Consider the following 23,129-nt stretch of genomic DNA (forward strand, 5'->3'; position numbering starts at 1 on the left):
GAGTGGAGACATGCAATGGTTATTATTGGTGGAGAGAAAGATGCCTTTTAAATAAAACCAAGCCTTTCTCTTTCATTCTTTCATAACACACATAATTTTCAAGTAAACTTTTCTCTCTTCCTCTCTTGGGTATTTTCATCCAACATAAGAAAAGAAGAAGAAAATTTCAAGTGCAAATCCTAGCTAGAAGTGGTATGTTGCTGAAGCTTGGGGTATGCTAGCTTGAGGAGCTTCCATATTCAAGTTCTTACCTTTCAATCATCATCTCTTTCACCCGGTTTTGTCATATTGAAAGGTATTAGTAACATGCATGGACTTATAGTGACATGCATGTATTTGATAGTGTGTAATTCGTATTTGGATCCAGGTTTGGGTTTTGCATGTTTAAAATTGGTTTTATACATATCATATTAACAAGATTTAAAACTTTTATATCCGCTGCGTTTTTGGTAAAAAAGGGATTTTATCACTTTGATAATCTTGTTAAAACTCAACAGTGGTATCAGAGCCGCTTATACGAATGCATGTTTCATTAGACCCAAAATTTTTCGGGTTTATTGTGGGTTTCACCATTTGGCCGAAACTTTTTGGGGTTTTGGTTACCCCATGGTTTTTCAAGGTTATACTTTACATGCATTTGGTAATCTTGAAAAACTAAGTCATTTGGATGATTGTTTAGTTTGTTTGGACAAAACCCGAAACTTTCGGTTTGCTTAAGCTTTGGCCGAAAGTTTTGAGGCAAAAAGGGGAACCATTTTGGTATTGTATTATTGCATATTTGGATGTGTAATAGATGTTCATAACCTAGCCATGGCCTTGTGTTTGGTTGAATGATTGTGTTGGTTGTTTGTTCATTCGATTTGGTTGTAATATTTATTTGGGTATGTAATCTATTTATTCATTCATATGGCGTGTAATAATAAGTAGATTAGATGTATTTCTTTTACTAGAAAAATGTATTAGGATATATTTTGTAAAAGAAGATGCATGGATGGAAGCCCAAATAAAATGATGAAAACCGCAACACCGGGAGTAAACACTTGGAGCATATGGATGCGGAATCAAGTGGGAGTTCACCAACACAAGTGCATGTTCTTTTGGGTCCCTTAGGAGAGACTTTTTGACACACTTGTCTTCGGTCAACAAGTGTGGTCAATATTAGGAGGCTATGGTTATGAACTTGTGGTTGTGTATATTTTATGCTTGCATGGTTGATTTACTTATTATTTGCAATATGGTTTGCTTAACAACTTAAAATCAACTAGCATAAAATTGGTTCCTTAGAAATCGTTAGGTAATAAAAATTGGTTTTATTAATAACTAATGATTTCATAATAAAAATGGGTTTTATTAATTGGAACTTTGAAAATGGGTTTTTCAACTAAGTACCATACATTTGAATGCATGCAAATGAAAGGTACAATAAATAGTTTTCCAATCTAGAATTTAGAAAACTAAAATCCCTTTTTAAAACAAGTTAAACACCATCCTTTTATACGACACTTAAGTCACTTGTAGACTTGAAAGTGAGTTAGGATCACCTAAGCACTTTTAAGAAAACTTGTGATCTTAAGGTGATTTTACAAGTACTTTTGGCATTAGGATCACCTAACCACTTGTATGAGTAAACTCACACGTGTGTATAAGTAGGACGACTTGATTTGAAACCATGACTATAGGATCACCTTAACATGGCGTTCAAAGGTGTTGATGGGATTTAACATACCAACTAAACATATGATGTTTAACCGATCCCATAAAACTAGAAGTTGCAAAGGGTTTCAATTGTCAAACGTTGACTACCTTGTTAATTCGAATAGTAGGATAAAGGTCACCTAACTACTATTTGAATGAAACGTTGGGTTCTAGATTTTAATCAATAATTGTCTTGGAGACATTTAAAGGGTATTAAAGATAAAAATTTTATTAATATCGAAAATACTAATTTGAACTTTGTTAAAATTCTTTTAGATGGCCGCAAACAACGCACCGAACGCAATTATCCCACACGTGCATAATCTATCACTAAGATCCATTCTGGATAAGGATCGTCTAAACTTTAACAACTTCATGAATTGGTATCGAAACTTGAGAATTGTTCTCAAGCAAGAAAAGAAGTCTGAGAATTTTAGACGATCCTATTCCCGATGAACCCGATGTCAATAACTTGGATGCCTATGCGGATTGGTTAAAATACACCGAGGATTCGGTGCAAGTTTCTTGCCTCATGTTGGGAACAATGATTCCCGAGATCCAAAAGGATTTCGAGAATCATGGGGCGTATGACATGATAACCCAACTTAAGGAAATGTTCCTTACTCAAGCTCGGGTTGAGCGATTCGAAACGGTTCGAGCGCTTCATGCATGTCATATCGAAGAAACCCAATCTGTTTCATCTTATGTACTTAAGATGAAGATCCACATTGATCGGCTTGAACGGCTTAACTGTCCCGTCTCAAAAGAGTTAGCCACGGATTTAATCCTAAATGGCATAACTAAAAGGTTTGAGACATTCGTCATGAACTACAACATGAATGGATGGGACAAAAGCATTGGTGAGCTTCACGCAATTCTTAAGACAGCCGAGGCCGGCATGGGTAAAAAGGTTTTACCCGTTCTTGCGATCAATGAGGGTGGCTCAAAGAAAAGGCATCACCCGGAACCAAAAACAAAGGTTGTCGTTGGTAAGGGGCAAGTCAAGAAGGGGTTCAAGGGAAAGGCAAAGGCGGAGCCAAAGCCAAAGAAGCTAAAGGTTAGCGCTGAGGATCCGTGCTTTGGTTGTGGTGAGATAGGTCATTGGATGAGAAACTGTCCGACCTATCTCAAGGAGTTGAAAGCTAAGAGGGATGCGGGGCAAACCTCAGGTACAACTTTCATGATTCACATTGATCTTAGTATTATTTCTTCTAACACATGGGTATTAGATACCGGATGTGGAACTCACATATGCAATTCATTGCAGGGGTTCAAAAGAAGAAATGAGGTGAAGAAAGGAGATATAAGTCTCTTCATGGGCAATGGAGCAAAGGTTGACGTCCAAGCCCGAGGAGATTATGTTTTAAAGCTTCCAAATGGTTTGGAAATTGTTTTGAAAAACATTTTATATTCCCCTAGTTTGACTAGGAATATTATCTCTGTTTCTGTATTAAGACAATCTGGTTATGACTTTAAGTTTGTTGATAATGGTATTTATGTTTTCATGGATAATGTCTTTTATTTTAAAGCGATGTCGTTTTATGGCATTTATGAATTAATTCATGATGACTCATACATTGATAACTCGTTGTACCAAGCTAACACCAAAAGACTCAAAATGGATTTGAGTAATACTTTTCTTTGGCATTGTCGTCTTGGTCACATAAACAAGAATCGTATTCATACACTTCGAAAGAATGGTCTTTTGAAATCAAATGTTGATTCATTTGATGAATGTGAATCTTGTTTATTGGGAAAGATGACCAAAGAACCCTTTAATGGAACAAATGAAGGGCGAAAGACTTATTAGGTATCATACATTGGGATGTATGTGGACCTTTTAGGACAATGACAAGAAATGGTGAAAGATACTTCATTACCTTTACCGACGATTATAGTCGCTATGGGTATGTTTTCTTGTTAAGACGCAAAAATGAGGCCTTTGAAATGTTCAAAGTCTTCCAAAATGAAGTACAAAATCAACTCAACAAAACAATCAAAGTACTACGTTCCGATAGAGGAGGTGAGTACCTCAATGATGCGTTTCTAGAACATCTTATGAGTTGTGGGATTGTCTCACAACTTACTCCACCTGGAACACCACAACATAATGGTGTGTCCGAAAGGAGGAATCAAACTTTATTGGACATGGTTCGATCCATGATGGCTAGATGCTCATTACCTCTATCATTTTGGGGTTTCGCTGTGATCTCTGCTGCCCGTATTTTAAATATGGCACCAACCAAGAAAGTGGATAGGAAACCTTTTGAAATATGGCATGGAAAGGCTCCAAAATTTTCATATTTAAAGGTATGGGGTTGTGAGGCTTATGTTAAGATCTACACCCCTGACAAACTTGAATGTCGATCCACTAAGTGTATATTTGTAGGATATCCCACGGATTCGATGGGAAATAATTTCTACAATCCAAGCGAGCATAAAGTGTTTATAGCTCGAAAGGCTAAGTTCTTGGAAAGAAGGTTCCTTATGGAAGGAACTGATAGAACTGTAGAACTCGAAGAGGATCGAGAACTACAAGCCGATACACGTTTGGTTGACACTAGCAATCAACAAGAGGTTGTTGAGGATGATCAAATGGTTGATCAAAACACATAAAACATTCGCAAATCTGGTAGAGTTAGCACCCCACCTGAGAGATATGGATTTTTCATGGATGGATGCTACGTGGTTGATTCGAATGAACCCACCACATACCGAGATGCAATGTCGCAATCTGATTGTGACAAATGGCTAGAAGCCATGAATGTTGAGATGCAATCCATGCATGACAATCAAGTATGGGACTTGGTTGCTCCACCTCTAAATTTCAAGCTGGTTGGAAGTAAGTGGGTTTTCAAGAAGAAAACTGATATGCATGGAAACTTGGATACTTATAAAGCTAGACTTGTAGCAAAGGGTTTCACTCAAACTCAAGGGGTTGATTATGATGAAAATTTCTCGCCCGTGGCGATGCTAAAGTCTATAACGATATTGTTTGCCATAGCCGCATATTATGACTATGAGATATGGCAAATGGATGTCAAAACTGCTTTTCTAAATGGGCATCTTAATAAAGATGTTTATATGGTTCAGCCTGAAGGTTTTGTCGATCCACAACATCCTAACAAAGTATGCAAGTTGAAGAAATCAATCTATGGATTTAAACAAGTATCAAGAAGTTGGAATCACTGTTTTGATGATGAAGTTAAGAAATTTGGATTCATCAAAAACGCTGATGAAGCTTGTGTGTATAAGAAAGCTAGTGGGAGCATCATAACCTTTCTAGTATTATATGTCGATGACATATTACTGTTTGGAAATGACATTCCAACCTTGGAAGGTGTGAAAGCCTGGCTTGGAAGCTGTTTTTCCATAAAGGATCTTTGTCACACCCTCAAAATCCACTAACAGAGTTTTACCGTCAGAGGGTGTGAACTAATAGGATCGGATTCATTAGTTATAATCAAACCATAAAACAAAGTTTTCAAACCACAAAACGTTTACGAGTAATTAATGCGGAAGCGTAAAAACCATAAAACAAATGTTGCGTCACGCAGGACGACTTAAAACCCAATGATAACAGTTTAAAATAGTTTGCATAAACAAAAGCGTTTTCAAGCAATGCATGATCCTATACCGCGCGCCCGCCTCGGCTACCTGAGAATAACATACTAAAAGTGTCAACACGAGGTTGGTGAGTTCACAACTTTATATAAAATAAAGCGTTTAGCGTTTTGCGTTCAGCGTTCTGCGTTCAGCGTTTTGCGTTTAGCGTTTACCAGATAGTGTTAAATCAATTATATATCTACAGGTAGCTAGCCTATAAAACAAGTATTACTAAGTGTTCGACACCGAAGCTGACTGTTTATCAAGTGCCTTGTCACCAGGTCATCCAGACCATGGTACGTGTTAGCCAAAATTACACCCGCTCGACCTCCAATCGAGTTTAGCGTTGGGTGGGGTTTGTCAAACCCAGTAGTACTATTTAACAGTGACTCGCTATTCCAAATATTAACCGGTTCGATGTGTAGGACTTCAAATGTTTCGTTTGCCACTTAGCCTTTACAAGTGATATATAATTTACTAACAAAATCTTAAATGCGTTTATCGGAGTATGTTATCTCCCCCAAGTGAAAAGCGTTTAAAACAGTTTAAAGGGGTAAGTGAAACTCACTGTTTGCGAAGTATTTCCCAAAATAATTCACCAAAGGATGCGTGTCACAGAATAACTCTCTCTAGCGTTCTAAAACAACAAAGAGATTTTTCTAAGTGTCGAAAATATTATCTAGTCTCTAGACTCGGCACAAAATACCTATGCACACAATATATTTCGTGTTTCGTTGTGAATCGTGTGTGACTTTAACAAGTACATCTGTGATACGTTGCATGTGTGAGCAATTATTTACGTGTCATGTATTAATAATGTACATCACTAGCAATTACTCCTCGTAAGGGCAATTTGGTCACACATAACAATTAACTAGCAATTATTCCCCGCAAGGGCAATTTGGTCAAAACACGACAACTATTTAACAAGTATTCCCCACAGGGGCAATTTGGTCAAAACATAACAATTATATAGCAAGTATCATGTTTCATGCATTTTCACAAAATTCAGCAGCTAGTTTCACCGAGACAGAAATTCTACTTGAAAGACTGTACTATTCCACCGATCATAGCATCTCAATTAATTTACCAAAAATCATCACAAAAGAATATATGTGTCAGGTTTCCAGAACATGTTTTATTTTATTTTTATTCCACATAGATTTCTCATAATGATCAAAACATTACAGCAAGCTCATAACAGTCAAATTCATGCGCAACAGAATGTTATTTGAAATTCCCGTTAAATGAAAAATCCAACAAATGCAAGATCACTTGGGTTAGGTTTCTAACTCAAGAAGTCAACTTCCAGAAGTGGAACCAACCCAATTGGTCTCGTGGTTCATGAGATATAACATTTACAAAACAACCTAACAGCAGGTCTAACAACTCAGCTTTGCACCACGTTTTTGTAAAATCATAAAGGTTAACTTTTACACGTCCAAAAATTGCAAATTTACGTTCTTTAGAAACTAGACTCAACCTAGTTTTCTGTAGTATCAATTATCTCAACCAATTTTCACATTTACACCCCATTACAGTCAATTGAACATCAACAATACAATCTGTCCAGAAACTGTTTGCATCCAAACTCAACATATTAACTATCTATGGACCACAAATCATTCATATAACATTCTAGACACTATAATCACTATCCATGCATATCAATTACACCATACACACATGGTTAGGGTTTTATTTGATCTCAAACTCAAAGACACAACAATTAACATGCAATAGCACCAATACTAGCTATCAATTCGACAATCAATACATCTTTCAATCAAAACAAGACACATGAACACCATCACATATAAAAATCAGACCTAGGGTTTATAATTAACCCATTAAAATCGAAATTAAGCATAGAGGATGCATAGGATAGTTGTTTATACCTTCCTAACACCTTAATCTTCAATCAAACTTGAACAATCTTGATTGTATGTGTGTATATGAGGCCGATCGCAAGGGGGGGGAGGCTTAGAGCTGCCGTCGGGTTTGGGAGGGAGAGAAAGAGTGTTAGGGTTTTAGTTTATGTTATTATTTATAATAACATGTTACACTTTAGTCCCTCAACTTCCAAATGTTACTTTTCTAGCTTAACTAACTAGTTCTAGCACATTGAGTTAACGTTTATACCATGTTATCACATAACACATAAGTCTAACACATAATTATCACAAAATTATTGTTTTGACGTTTTTCGTTTATTCACCAATTGTTTGCGTCAACTCGTTTGCGTTTCGGTGCAATTCCCGAAAGACTACACATGTAGTAGTTGTCAAGTGTCATTTAAACCCTAGTTTAAATGTAATGAGGTGTGCGTTATAGATTCAATGATCTTTAAGTTTGAATTGACGGAGTTGAGTTAACGGGGTTAACCTGAAATTGACGAATGTCACATCATTCCCATGTTAAAGAATTTTCGTCCCGAAAATTTGAGTCAAGTCGTGATGAGTGTCTGAAAAAGTAAGAAAAATTTTTAGTTTGTCATATCATCCCCTAGTAGAAAGAAATTTCGTCCCGAAATTTAATTCATACCTCCGGTGATTTCTGACGGTTTGCCGGGTTTCGCGGTTTTCGGTGTTTTGTCAGCCCTTCAAAAAGGTGAGGATACTTTTTCATCATTTGATCCTCGCGTTCCCACGTGAACTCCGGTCCACGTCTCGAGTTCCAACGAACCTTAACGATTGGAATTTTACTGTGCTTGAGTGTTTTGGTTTCCCAATCCAAAACCTCGACTGGTTCTTCAATGAAGCGTAACTGTTCATCAACTTGCAGTTCGTCCAAAGGGACTACTTGGGTTTCATCAGATAGGCATTTCTTCAAATTGGATACGTGAAAAACATTGTGTACGCCACTGAGTTCCGTTGGTAGGTCCAGTCGGTACGCCACCGGACCAACGCGTTCCGTTATCCGGTAAGGACCAACATATCGTGGGTTGAGTTTGTTTCGCTTTCCAAAGCGAACCACACCTTTCCAAGGTGAGACTTTGAGTAACACCCGATCGTTCACTTGAAATTCAAGAGGTTTTCGGCGCTTGTCGGCGTAACTCTTTTGGCGATCTCGTGCTGCTGCCATGCGATTTCGGATTTGAACAATCTTTTCCGAAGTTTCGAGTACCAGTTCTGGACCAGTGATTTGGCTGTCACCCACCTCTACCCAGCAGAGAGGTGATCGACACTTTCGTCCGTACAGTGCTTCAAACGGCGCTGCTTTAATACTTGCGTGGTAGCTGTTATTATACGAAAACTCTACCAAAGGTAAGTGAGGTTCCCAACTTTTTCCGAAATCCAACACACATGCACGCAGCATGTCCTCTAAGGTCTGAATAGTTCGTTCACTTTGCCCATCCGTCTGAGGATGGTATGCTGTGCTCATATCAAGGCGGGTGCCTAGTGCGCTTTGCAGCGACTTCCAAAAGTGCGAAGTGAAACGGGAATCTCGATCAGAAATGATTGAGACAGGCACTCCGTGTCTAGACACCACTTCTTTCATGTAGACGCGATTCAATCTTTCCATTTTGTCCGATTCCTTAATCGCTAAGAAGTGTGCCGATTTAGTCAACCGGTCAACGATCACCCAGATGGTATCGCATCCCGTCGGTGTCTTAGGTAAACCCGTGATGAAATCCATTGAAATGTGTTCCCATTTCCACATTGGAAGTTCCGGTTGTTGTAGTAGGCTAGATGGTTTCTGGTATTCTATTTTGACTCGGGCGCAAGTCAAGCATTTGCTCACGTAGGTGGCAATGTCGGCTTTCATGTTCGGCCACCAGTAAAGTGCCTTTAAGTCATGATACATTTTATCTGAGCCAGGGTGGATAGAATATCGGGACTTGTGAGATTCGTCCATCACTAGAGTTCTCAACTCTCCGTATCGTGGAACCCAAATCCAAATCTCAAAATATCGGACCCCGTCCGATTTGGTTTCAAGTTGCTTGTTCATGCCCCGCATGAGTTCCGATGGAAGATTATCATCTTTCAAAGCTTCGAGTTAGGCATCGCGAATCTGATCGGGTAGGTTGGCATGAATCGTGAGTTGCAGTGCTCGAACTCGCCTGGGTTTGTCTGTTTCTTTTCTGCTGAGGGCGTCGGCCACTACATTGGCCTTGCCAGGGTGGTACTTGATGGCACAATCATAATCTTTTAGCAGCTCGACCCAACGACGCTGTCGCATGTTCAGCTCCTTATGATCGTAGATATGTTGGAGACTCTTGTGGTCGGTGTAAATGGTAAACTTGGTACCGTACAAGTAATGCCTCCATATCTTAAGGGCAAACACCACAGCTCCGAGTTCCAAGTCATGGGTCGTGTAGTTCTTCTCGTGAACCCGTAGTTGCCGAGAGGCATAAGCTATAACCTTCTCGAGTTGCATCAGCACGCAACCGAGACCTTGTTTCGATGCGTCACAATGCACCTCAAAATTCTCTGTTCCCTCGGGAAGGGCTAGAATAGGGGCGCTACAGAGTTTGGTTTTCAACAGTTGAAAAGCGAATTCTTGTGCGTCACCCCAATTGTACTTAGTACCCTTGTGAGTTAAAGCGGTGAGGGGTTGAGCAATCTTTGAAAATCCTTCAATGAAAAGCCGGTAGTAGCCGGCCGTCCTAGGAATTGCCGCACCTCAGTCGGAGTCTTAGGTGCTTCCCAGTTTTTGATGGCCTCTACCTTACCGGCATCGACATGGTTACCATTTTCGTTGATGGTAACCAGACCGCAGATCGATCTTCGAGTAGTAACTCGATCCTTGGAGCTGGTCAAACAGATCATCAATTCGGGGTAAGGGATAACGATTCTTAATCGTCACCTTGTTCAACTCTCTGTAGTCGATGCACATTCGGAAAGTCCCGTCCTTCTTTCGGACAAATAAGACAGGGGCTCCCCATGGCGATGAGCTAGGTCGGATAAAACCTTTATCCAACAAATCTTGCAACTGAGTGGACAACTCCTGAAGCTCCGCCGGTGCGAGCCGATACGGGGCTCGTGCTATGGGCGCTGCACCGGGGGTCAATTCGATTTGGAATTCGACTTGTCGAATAGGAGGGAGTCCGGGCAAATCCTCCGGGAAAACTTCCGGAAAATCTCGCACAATCGGTATATCCTCGATTCGCTTCTCCTCTGCGGGTTTCTCGACAATATGCGCTAAAATTGCCGGATGACCCTTTCTAGATACTTCTGAGCCTTCATGAGGGTGATGACGCTGGTGGTCATGCCGCTTTTCTCGCCCTGGATCGAAATGATCTAGCCGGAAGCGGTAGTGATGTGGACTATCTTGTCGCGACATATAATCTCCGCTCGGTTCTCAGATAACCAGTCCATGCCGACAACGACATCGAAACTACCAAGCATAAAAGGTATAAGGTCGATATCAAAAATATGACCTGACAGTTTCAACTTACATCCCGCAAGTACATGAGTCGTTACTATAGTCTTACCATCAGCTAATTCAACAGGAAACTTAGCATCTAACGGGGTTGGAGTTTAGTCTAAGAGTTGACTAAAGGCTTTGACATAAAACTCCTATCAGCTCCAGTGTCAAACAAAACAGAAGCAAAACAGTCGTTCACAGGAAACTTACCAGTCACCACATACGGATCGTTGCGGGCTTGACCCGACCCAATGACGAAAGCTCTTCCTTTACCATTGCTTCCGCCACCGCTGCTGCCTCCATTGTTCTCGTTCTGTTTTAGCTTGGGACAATCTTTCCTGAAATGACCCTCTTGACCACACTCAAAACATCCTTTAGTCGTCGTAAGTGGTTTAGGAGCACCCTTTGCCGCTAGGTCTCCTCTACATTCCTTAGCCTGATGACCCATTTTTCCGCATCTCAGACACTTGACACGGTTACACGGGCCAGCATGATGATAGTTGCACCGGTTACATTTCGGGTGTTTCCCAGCATAGCCGCTCGAACCCTGCCCGCTACCTTTGTTGCTATTGTTGGGACCCTGATGGTTGAAGTTCCGGGTGAATTCGGGCTTACGGTAGTGTTGTTGCTGTGGGCGGTTCGAGGATAAGGACCTGACGTTGTCGAACTTTCTCTTTCCATTACTCGGGTTATTGTTGCTGTTGTTTTCAGTGCTCGGGTTGTCACGGGCTTTAGCGGTTGAACCTCTAGGTGGTAACGCACCTTGGGTCACTGCTTGATCCGTCAGTTTGTGAGCTAATCGGATCGCTTGTTGGATCGTGGCTGGTCTGGAAGACGTCACCATGCCCTGAATTTGCGGTGCTAACCCATCAATATACATCTCAATCCTCTTACTCGGCGGGTCTACCATCCGTGAACACATCACAGCTAACTCGTGAGAACGGGTGGTGTAGGCTTCAATTTCGGAACCCACCATCTTCAATGACCAAAACTCGGATTCCAACTTTGCAATCTCCTCTCGTGGACAATACTCTTCACGCCTCATATTCTTGAACTCCTCCCAGTTCATAGCGTTAGCCAGTTCTAATCCAAGAATCTGTACATTCGAATTCCACTAAGTGAGAGCAGAATCTTCAAGTGTCCCAGCAGCAAATTTGACCCTACTGGCAGGTGGACAATTGCACATCTCAAAAGCTGATTCGGCCTTCTCAGCCCAACGCAGGAAGCCTATAGCTCCCTCGGTGCCCTTAAACGTACTGGGCTTGCAGTCAAGGTAATTCTTGAAGGTACACGTTCCTATTGGACCTCCAGCTTGGTTCTGTACATGTGCGGCTAGAGCGGCCGCCGCGTGGTCATTCAGCAGAGTTTGGAGTTCTGCTGCAGTCAAGTTGATGTTACCACGTCCGTGTCCAGCGTTTCTTCCTGCCATTTCCTAGAATCACAGCATAAAATGTTAGACATGAGTTTTTCTTTCATATGCAACACGCCATACATGTAATAAAAAGATAGGCAGGAAAGAAATAAGAAACAAACATCACATCACAATCATATATTAATCCAAATAAAAATTCATAATTAAAACCATTTTATTCGTTACAAAGTATTTCAAATCAATCCTTAAAATTATAGAAAATAATAGTTTGGATGGAGACAACCCCTCCATCTAGGTGTTATCATCCTTAGATGTCATCGTCTGAGGACACCTCTGAGTGTGCCTCCTCCTCAACCGGTTCTTCCTTCGGTTCCTCTTAGGGTTCCTCCTCGGGATCTTCCTCGGGATCCTCCTCAGGTTCCTCTTCGGGACCTTCTTCGGGTTCCTCTTCAGGCTCTGCCTCAGGTTTTGCCTCAGGCTCTACCTTAGGTTCGGCTGCGTTCTGAGCAATCTGCATTTGTAGGACATCGCAACGCTCTAAAGCTATCTCGGTTCGAGTCCTTGCTACTTGGAGTTGCTCTTGCAAGTCTATCATCTCGGCTTGCATCTTTGTCATAATCTTCATCTGTTGATCACTAGCCTCTTGCATTTCCTTCATGGCCGCTGTCATGCGGGCAATTTCCTCCTTAGTTTCGGTTCCATCTTTTAACAGTCCGGAAACGTTCGCTCTCGTATAGCGCATGTAACCAACATCACGCTCCAAACAAGAAACAACAGCTACGAGCACACGCTCTACAAGTTCGGTTATGGGTGGTAAGGTGTTGGGATAAGCAGGATGGTTCGGGTGGGGTAGCGGGGGAACTTGTTCGCGATAGACCATACGTCTGATCATATTAGGGTACCAATCCCAGCTAACTTCGTTTTCGTACATGCCTCCGGATAAGCGGTACCTCTTCGGTGCGGGAGCTTCGAGTTCCGGGACTACACGAGGTGGCGATGAGGTGGGTAACTGCGGCTCCTTCCCATGAGCATGAGTCATCTGATCAGATGGTGATGATGGTGGCGTCGACATCCCTACAGGTAAGCCGTGTATGCGCGCGTATGAGTGAAAGGGGTAAAGAGATAAGATAACAAAGACGACACAAATCTATGCAGTGCGTATCATTATAAATAATGGATCGTCGCGGTTATAGTCTAGTATGCATGCAATTTCTAGTTCGCTATAACCAATGGCTCTGATACCAATCTATCACACCCTCAAAATCCACTAACGGAGTTTTACCGTTAGAGGGTGTGAACTAATAGGATCGGATTCATTAGTTATAATCAAACCATATAACAAAGTTTTCAAACCACAAAACGTTTACGAGTAATTAATGCGGAAGCGTAAAAACCATAAAACAAATGTTGCGTCACGCAAGACGACTTAAAACCCAATGATAACAGTTTAAAATAGTTTGCATAAACAAAAGCGTTTTCAAGCAATGCATGATCCTATACCGCGCGCCCGCCTCGGCTACTTGAGAATAACATACTAAAAGTGTCAACACGAGGTTGGTGAGTTCACAAGTTTATATAAAATAAAGCGTTTAGCGTTTTGCGTTCAGCGTTCTGCGTTCAGCGTTTTGCGTTTAGCGTTTAGCGTTTACCAGATAGTGTTAAATCAATTATATATCTATAGGTAGCTAGCCTATAAAACAAGTATTACTAAGTGTTCGACACCGAAGCTGACTGTTTATCAAGTGCCTTGTCACCAGGTCATCCAGACCATGGTACGTGTTAGCCAAAATTACACCCGCTCGACCTCCAGTCGAGTTTAGCGTTGGTTGGGGTTTGTCAAACCCAGTAGTACTACTCAACAGTGACTCGCTATTCCAAATATTAACCGGTTCGATGTGTAGGACTTCAAATGTTTCGTTTGCCACTTAGCCTTTACAAGTGATATATAATTTACTAACAAAATATTAAATGCGTTTATCGGAGTATGTTATCTCCCCCAAGTGAAAAACGTTTAAAATAGTTTAAAGGGATAAGTGAAACTCACTGTTTGCGAAGTATTTCCCAAAATAATTCACCAAAGGATGCGTGTCACAGAAAAACTCTCTCTAGCGTTCTAAAACAACAAAGAGATTTTTCTAAGTGTCGGAAATATTATCGAGTCTCTAGACTCGGCACATAATACCTATGCACACAATATATTTCATGTTTCGTTTGTGAATCGTGTGTGACTTTAACAAGTACATCTGTGATACGTTGCATGTGTGAGCAATTATTTACGTGTCATGTATTAATAATGTACATCACTAGCAATTACTCCTCGTAAGGGCAATTTGGTCACACATAACAATTAACTAGCAATTATTCCCCGCAAGGGAAATTTGGTCAAAACACGACAACTATTTAACAAGTATTCCCCACAGGGGCAATTTGGTCAAAACATAACAATTATATAGCAAGTATCATGTTTCATGCATTTTCACAAAATTCAGCAGCTAGTTTCACCGAGACAGAAATTCTACTTGAAAGACTGTACTATTCCACCGATCATAGTATCTCAATTAATTTATCAAAAATCATCACAAAAGAATATATGTGTCAGGTTTCCAGAACATGTTTTATTTTATTTTTATTCCACATAGATTTCTCATAATGATCAAAACATTACAGCAAGCTCATAACAGTCAAATTCATGCGCAACAGAATGTTATTTGAAATTCCTGTTAAATGAAAAATCCAACAAATGCAAGACCACTTGGGTTAGGTTTCTAACTCAAGAAGTCAACTTCCAGAAGTGGAACCAACCCAATTGGTCTCGTGGTTCATGAGATATAACATTTACAAAACAACCTAACAGCAGGTCTAACAACTCAGCTTTGCACCACGTTTTTGTAAAATCATAAAGGTTAACTTTTACACGTCCAAAAATTGCAAATTTACGTTCTTTAGAAACTAGACTCAACCTAGTTTTCTGTAGTATCAATTATCTCAACCAATTTTCACATTTACACCCCGTTACAGTCAATTGAACATCAACAACACAATCTGTCCAGAAACTGTTTGCATCCAAACTCAAGATATTAACTATCTATGGACCACAAATCATTCATATAACATTCTAGACACTATAACCACTATCCATGCATATCAATTACACCATACACACATGGTTAGGGTTTTATTTGATCTCAAACTCAAAGACACAACAATTAACATGCAATAGCACCAATACTAGCTATCAATTCGACAATCAATACATATTTCAATCAAAACAAGACACATGAACACCATCACATATAAAAATCAGACCTAGGGTTTATAATTAACCCATTAAAATCGAAATTAAGCATAGAGGATGCATAGGATAGTTGTTTATACCTTCCTAACACCTTAATCTTCAATCAAACTTGAACAATCTTGATTGTATGTGTGTATATGAGGCCGATCGCAAGGGGGGGGGGGGCTTAGAGCTGCCGTCGGGTTTGGGAGGGAGAGAAAGAGTGTTAGGGTTTTAGTTTATGTTATTATTTATAATAACATGTTACACTTTAGTCCCTCAACTTCCAAATGTTACTTTTCTAGCTTAACTAACTAGTTCTAGCACATTGAGTTAACGTTTATACCATGTTATCACATAACACATAAGTCTAACACATAATTATCACAAAATTATTGTTTTGACGTTTTTCGTTTATTCACCAATTGTTTGCGTCAACTCGTTTGCGTTTCGGTGCAATTCCCGAAAGACTACACATGTAGTAGTTGTCAAGCGTCATTTAAACCCTAGTTTAAATGTAATGAGGTGTGCGTTATTGATTCAATGATCTTTAAGTTGGAATTGACGGTGTTGAGTTAACGGGGTTAACCTGAAATTGACGAATGTCACAATCTTGGTGAAGCCGCCTATATTCTGGGAATAAGATTCTATAGGGATAGATCAAGGCGTTTGATAGGTTTGAATCAAAGTGCATACATTGACAAGATCTTGAAAAGGTTCAAGATGGAAAACTCTAAGAAAGGTTTGGTACCTATTCAAAGAGGAACGATGTTGAGTGCTTCTCAATGTCCAAGCTCAAAGGATGAGCAAGACAAAATGAGTGGTATCCCATATGCATCTGCTATAGGATCCATCATGTATGCCATGATTTGCACTAGACCGGATGTGTCATGCGCCTTGAGCATGACAAGTCGATACCAACAAAATCCGGGAACTAGCCATTGGATGGTTGTTAAGAGCATATTGAAATACCTTAGAAGAACTAAGGATATGTTTCTAATATATGGCTCTAGTGAGGAGGAACTCGTTGTAAAGGGTTACACTGATGCAAGTTTCCAAACTGATCGAGATGATTCTCGATCACAATCGGGATACGTTTTCGTTCTCAATGGTGGTGCTATCTCATGGAAGAGTGCAAAACAAGACGTGGTAGCTTTATCCACCACTGAATCTGAATACATCGCCGCCGCCCTGGAAGCTCAAGAAGCTGCATAGATTAGAAAGTTCATTGCCGATCTAGGAGTGGTTCGTACCATTCAGGACCCTCTAGAGATCTTTTGTGACAACGAGGGTACGATTGCTTAAATCAAGGAACCCCGCGCACATCAAAAGACTAGGCACATTGAGCGGAGATTCAACTACATAAGGGATGAAGTTGAAAAGGGAAAGATATGTATTCGCAAAGTTCACACTGATCAAAACATTGCGGACCCACTCACGAAACTCCTTGAAAGGCCGAAGCATGAGAGTCATACTTGCGCCTTAGGACTTCGATATTCTAGTGATTGGATTTGATCAAAATTTGTATTTGGATATTGGAACAATTTTATTTTAACTCAATCATATGGTTTTGGTTATGGTCATGTTCTTGAGTTATGTTCCATTTTAGTATGTTTAAATCCGTGAATAATTTGAATTATTCTAAACGTCCGTAGTCGTTCATATTTGTGGGAACAAATGTGAAAGTAAGACTATTATGAACTTGGATTGGTAGATATTCATGAGGTATGAATATAGCAAAGGGTTGCTGCCAAGGTTCATAGATATTTATGGGATAAATATTGGACTGACCCGCTCTCAATTTTACTGCATGGAATCCTTGGGATTTGTGATCATAAGTAAATTTGAGTAAAGGCGAACTTCATAGTATCCTCCGACCTGAGATACATATTGGGTCTTGATATTCATCGACTATTATGCTTTGACTTAGTTCTTCGCTGCTCTGAAATATGTCAGTACATAAGGCTAAGCTCAAGTATAGTACAAGGTGATAGTGAGAGACGTATGTAGTCAATATGGGATTTGTCCCACTTATTCGTTGAGAGTTAAATGTCTAAGGCCTGACAAGTTAAATCAACAGAGAATGATCACTCTGTGTCTCTGGATTTAACATGACATTTGTGGCAAAAGGATAAATGATAGTTTCACCTAAATCATTTTCAAGTATGGGACTTGAAAGGGATGATGTTATTGAATGGCACTTCGTCATACGTATTAGGGGTAGTAACCCTTAGTTAGGCGGTATTTGCTACTTGCATCAATCTTCTATGTATCTTGTGTAAGTGGGAGATTGTTGGACTCGGTCTGCCCAAGAGACATATTAAATTGATGTGGCTGGTACGTTATGATCCAAGTCGGGTCATACCCAATAACAAGCTAGACAAACACCGATAATATTCGTTCATATATGATGTGATCATAACAAATGAATATTAACACTTGAGTTATTTGGAAAGGGGTTTCTAAATAAAATGTACTTGTGTAATAAACAAATCATATGGATGATTTATGTTTTATGAAAGAACATTACATAGTGTTATTTAAGTTGGTTAAATAACAATATGTGAATAATAATAACCAAGCATGTCTCTTAACATATAATAAGTTTTATAAGTTATAAGTTATAAACTTATAAAAGTATATATGTATGGATATATATATATATATGTTTAAAGTCTTATAAAAGAAAAAGATAATAACTCTTTCAAATGTAATATTATTATATGTTTGAGTGGAGACATGCAAGGTGAGTGGAGACATGCAATGGTTATTATTGGTGGAGAGAAAGATGCCTTTAAATAAAACCAAGCCTTTCTCTTTCATTCTTTCATCACACACATAATTTCCAAGTAAACTTTTCTCTCTTCCTCTCTTGGGTATTTTCATCCAACATAAGAAAAGAAGAAGAAAATTTCAAGTGCAAATCCTAGCTAGAAGTGGTGTGTTGTTGAAGCTTGGGGTATGCTAGCTTGAGGAGCTTCCATATTCAAGTTCTTACCTTTCAATCATCATCTCTTTCACCCGGTTTTGTCATATTGAAAGGTAGTAGTAACATGCATGGACTTATAGTGACATGCATGTATTTGATAGTGTGTAATTCGTATTTGGATCCGGGTTTGGGTTTTGCATGTTTAAAATTGGTTTTATACTTATCATATTAACAAGATTTAAAACTTTTATATCCGCTGCGTTTTTGGTAAAATAGGGATTTTATCACTTTGATAATCTTGTTAAAACTCAACATTTTGCACCGGCTGCACAGAAGAGAGCATAATGATGTGCCAAACACCCCACATATTGTGGACATATAAGCGTAAAATGGGGTCCGCCACAAATCTCACACATTTTTACGACTCAAAAGAAATAAAAGACATGGACAAATAGACTCCTACGACTCAAAACAAAAACAAACACAAATAGCACGTATATAGCAAGTAAGTCTAATCAAAGCTAATAACGCAATCGCCAAGAGTCCACGGCAACGGCGCCAAAAACTTGATGTGCTAAAAGTAGTCAAATAGTTTTTAACTAAAAATAAGCTAATCTAGACACTAAGTAATAATTCTAGACTCTTAACTTAACTATAACTACTAACCGGCAAGTGTACCGGTCGACTCTAGTACAGCTAAGTAAGTCCGGATATCGAACCCACGAGACTCTATAAATTACATAAACTAGCTAATTAGACTCAACTTACTGACACGACTATTTAATAATATAATTTGAAGGGGGTTTTAAACTAATTATTAATTAACTAAACCTAACCCTAATTGATTAAAATTTAATAAAACATAATCATTACTTAAAACCAAATTAATTAAATATTATAAACTTAACCCTAATTAAATAAAATATAATAAACTAATAAAACACTTAGATTAACTCAGATGATGAAAATAACTACCTAGGCTAGAATCCCCAATGTTACGGCAATCAGTCAAATGGGAAACTTAAGTTATGGAAATTAGATCATAAAATAGACCATTCACAGAAAACCCGAACATGACCCTTGACCTTCAAGAAGACACCTAGGATTTCTAACAAGTTTTAAGATTCACCAGTTTTATGAATTAAACTTCATTACGGTTATTTAATAATTTATGTCTAAGTATCTTTATGACAAAATCCTACCTTACAGCACGGAAATCAAAGATAGTTAAGAAGACTCAATTGACTTAATAGACTAAGTTGACGATCAAACCTAGACGGACTCCTTACGAAGAACTAAATCTAGCAATCCTGACCAACAAAGATCTATCAATAACCTATCACCTTACAGCTTTCTAGGCTAGCAGCTCACTTTTATCTATTTAATTAGTTTTATTGTTTCTATGATCTTAATGCATATCAATCATAAACTAGTCAAGAACACACAGTAAATGACCTAACAAAACCCTATCCTATGAAACAATCACCAAGGGTAATGTGAAACAATAATTCCAAGTAAATAAAACCAAGCAAACATGCGCATCAATTAACTCAAACTCAACACTTTACTTAAAACATAAAATCCATAACGAAAAGAAATCCCAACAAAATCAAACCGAACTAAGGTTCACCACGACCTAGATAGTTTATGAGGTTTAGCCTAGAATCATATAATATAAATCAAACAAAGCAAATAAAACTGAAAACATGGTGAATGAATGAGAAACGAAAGATTAAAGGCGATAAAACCCGTAGTCTTCGATCTTGAACGTAAAGCTCTTCACCGGCTGTTCTCTTGCCTTCAAAATCACCACGAAACTCAAAAGTATGCTCTCTAAAACTCCAAATTCGTCTGGTGGCTTCAGGTTATTATCAGGTTTAAGTTAAAGATGTTTAAATACAAAAAAGGGCCCAACAAGTAACAAAAACGAACTAAAAAATCCATCAGCTTTGCCTAGGCGCCGCGCGACGGGCTTTGGCCTCCATGGTCGCGCGGCGCGACTTGCTCCATTAAGGGGGCCGGTCTGACCGGTTCTCTGTTCTGGCACATTCCTGACGCGTTCCCGATCTCCGTTTTGGCTCTTTTTAACTCGTTTTTCGTCCTTTTTTATCACGATCAAATCCCGGAACCTACAAAACATAAAAAATGTTAGTAGTATACAAATATTGACTAAAACATAAAAAATGTTAGCAGTATACAAATCTTGACTAAAAACGAACAAAACCAATTAAAATATTAAATAAAATATACACGGGAAACATAAACATTTAGCGTTATATCAGTCGCACACCACCATGAGGTGTGGTGGGTGATGGAAATGAAACCACCCCCTCCCAGGGTAGTTTCATTTCCATCACCCATCACACCCAATGGGATGGTGACATCTCACCCCAACCAAATCCATCACATGTGATGGAATTTAGTAGGGTGGTGGTGTGGTGTGATAAGATTTTGTTTTTTGTTTTGTTTTTTTTTTTTTGCAACTTAAAAAATAAAACAATATTTTACTAGAACATAATACCACTTAAAAATTAGAATTAAAAAATAAAAGTTACAATAAATGTCTACTCCTCGTCTGAATCCGGAAATTCCAAACCTAAAGAACATATAAGTTCAACTAGATCCCATCTCAACCGATGGTGAATATTGTTATCCCGCATGTCTAATTGCACATCATCGGGAACGGAAACTTGAGTAAGAGGATCTGGTACCCAATCTGGAGAAATTGCATGTCCATCTTCTTTTATTAACATATTGTGTAATATGATGCATGCATACACGTAGCTAGAGATCGTGGGTTTTTTTCATTACACAAACCGGTCGACTGAGTATGCACCATCTACCCTTTAAGACACCGAAAGCTCTCTCGACATCTTTTCTTGCCGATTCTTACAACTTCTTCAACGCTTTTTCATTGTCCTCGACATGAAACGAAAAGGCTTTCACAAAAACAGACCATTGCGTGTGTAAGGCCCCGAACCCGGTAGCCCTACTTTAACGTCAGATTTACTCATAAACACAGTTCTATAATCAGAGTTAATTAAAAATTTTCGCGGAAACGTTAACTTCAATCATTTGTTACAAAAACATTTAATCTTTTATTTAAAACCATAACATAAAACGTCATATTTAAAACATCATTTCTTTCGTCTTCATATGTCAGCCGTTCAATCCATGCCACGTGCCGTCCTCATGCTAGCTCTTTAGTCTGATCACCTGCGTGCATACTAAAAGTCAGCTATGCTGAGTGAGTTCTAGTTAATCAAGCAACTTACCATACAACCACTACATGCATTTATATACGTGTCCGAAGACACATAGTCGTCTATCTAACCTGTTCACCTCACCACTAACCTCTTATTTATCCCTACAGCTTAGCCACTTATTTACGGAAGCACGTTGAGGCTTACCCTCCCACGTACTTACGTATTGCCACTTATTTAACGAAGGCACATAGAGGCTTACCCTCCCACGTACTATCGTCATGCCACTTAATAACGAAGGCACGTACAAGCTTGCCCTACCACGCACTCACGTTATGTCACCTTAATAACGAAGGCACGTATAGGCTCGCCTTACCACATACTATCGTCATGCCACTAACACCCTTACTAGACTCCTCTCCACTTCTATTACACTTTATTCTCCTTGTCTACATCACACTTCCTATCAGTTCATCATCTACATAAATAAGCAAATCACATCACAGCAATCATACACACTAATAACCACTTGACAATCACTCTCCTTGGCGATACGTGCAATATCCGAAAATCGTTCACGCACCGACAAGCATTCATTAATAACTCGTATATCATCTATATCATACACTTACCACTTAAGGTAAGTGTATTCACACTTCACATCGAGTATGCACACAGCCCCGAAAACATAACAAGCAAGTGGGGCTAGAAACTCACCTGAACTCGGTTACGTCTGCCGTTAATGGTTACCCTTTTCTTCAGCTGTGCGCGACTAACTGTTTGATAAACACAATATTAAATACTGCTCTAGCCCTTCTTATCGTTTACTTAATTAATCTTACATGTCTAAGCCGGTTATACTTCATTAAATCATTACCGGTTAGTTAATCATTACTCTCTAACCTTTAAAGGTATCTTTCATAATTAATAAAGTCTAGGGGCTTCTAAGTAATTAAATCATTCTATCGTAAGTCCAGGGACCACTTCTGTCATTACTTCAAAGTCTAATTCGTTATTCCGAACACAGTCCTGATTCGTTATCTGAACATAGCGAAAGGTGGATAACGAATCACCTGATTCGTTATCTTAAGGTAACAAATTGGAGAGTAGTGAATCTCCTGATTCGTTATCTTAACCTGAAGAACTGGGTGAGTAACGAATCGCTTGATTCATTATCTTATCCTGGCTTTCTGACTTTAACGAATGACCATCACGAACTGCTTAACAAATTGAAGCTAATTCGTTGTTCTTCCTTAGCGAATCAACATAACGAATTACCGCTAATTCGTTAATTCCCTACTAACGAATTAGGGTTAGGTCATAGAATGTCAGTGAACATTCTCTGACATTCCCCACTGTTCCGGCGCCGCCATTTCCGGAAAAACGAGATCTCGCTTGTTTCACCAACGTTTTCACCGTTTTTCGTCCCGTTCAATCCAGATCTGAGCTAGGATGATTCCTAAGCTCATCTTTTGCTCGGTTTATACCCGATTCCATCCGGATCTCGTGACTTTAAAAATTTAAGGTGTCGGATTTTTGTTTCGTGACTAGATCTAACGTGTTTGGACCCATGCAATATCATACTATCATTACCTCGGGTCGGGAATCGATTCTTCTTGGTGATTTCGGCTAGAGAGAGAGAATTATGAGAGAGAGCTTAAGTGTGTGTTTTGGGTGGTG

Source organism: Bidens hawaiensis, unplaced genomic scaffold (assembly GCF_021521415.1).
Source record: "Bidens hawaiensis isolate Kalapana, Puna unplaced genomic scaffold, B.hawaiensis_p1.1 tig00008634_1, whole genome shotgun sequence".
Taxonomy (NCBI): Eukaryota; Viridiplantae; Streptophyta; class Magnoliopsida; order Asterales; family Asteraceae; genus Bidens; species Bidens hawaiensis.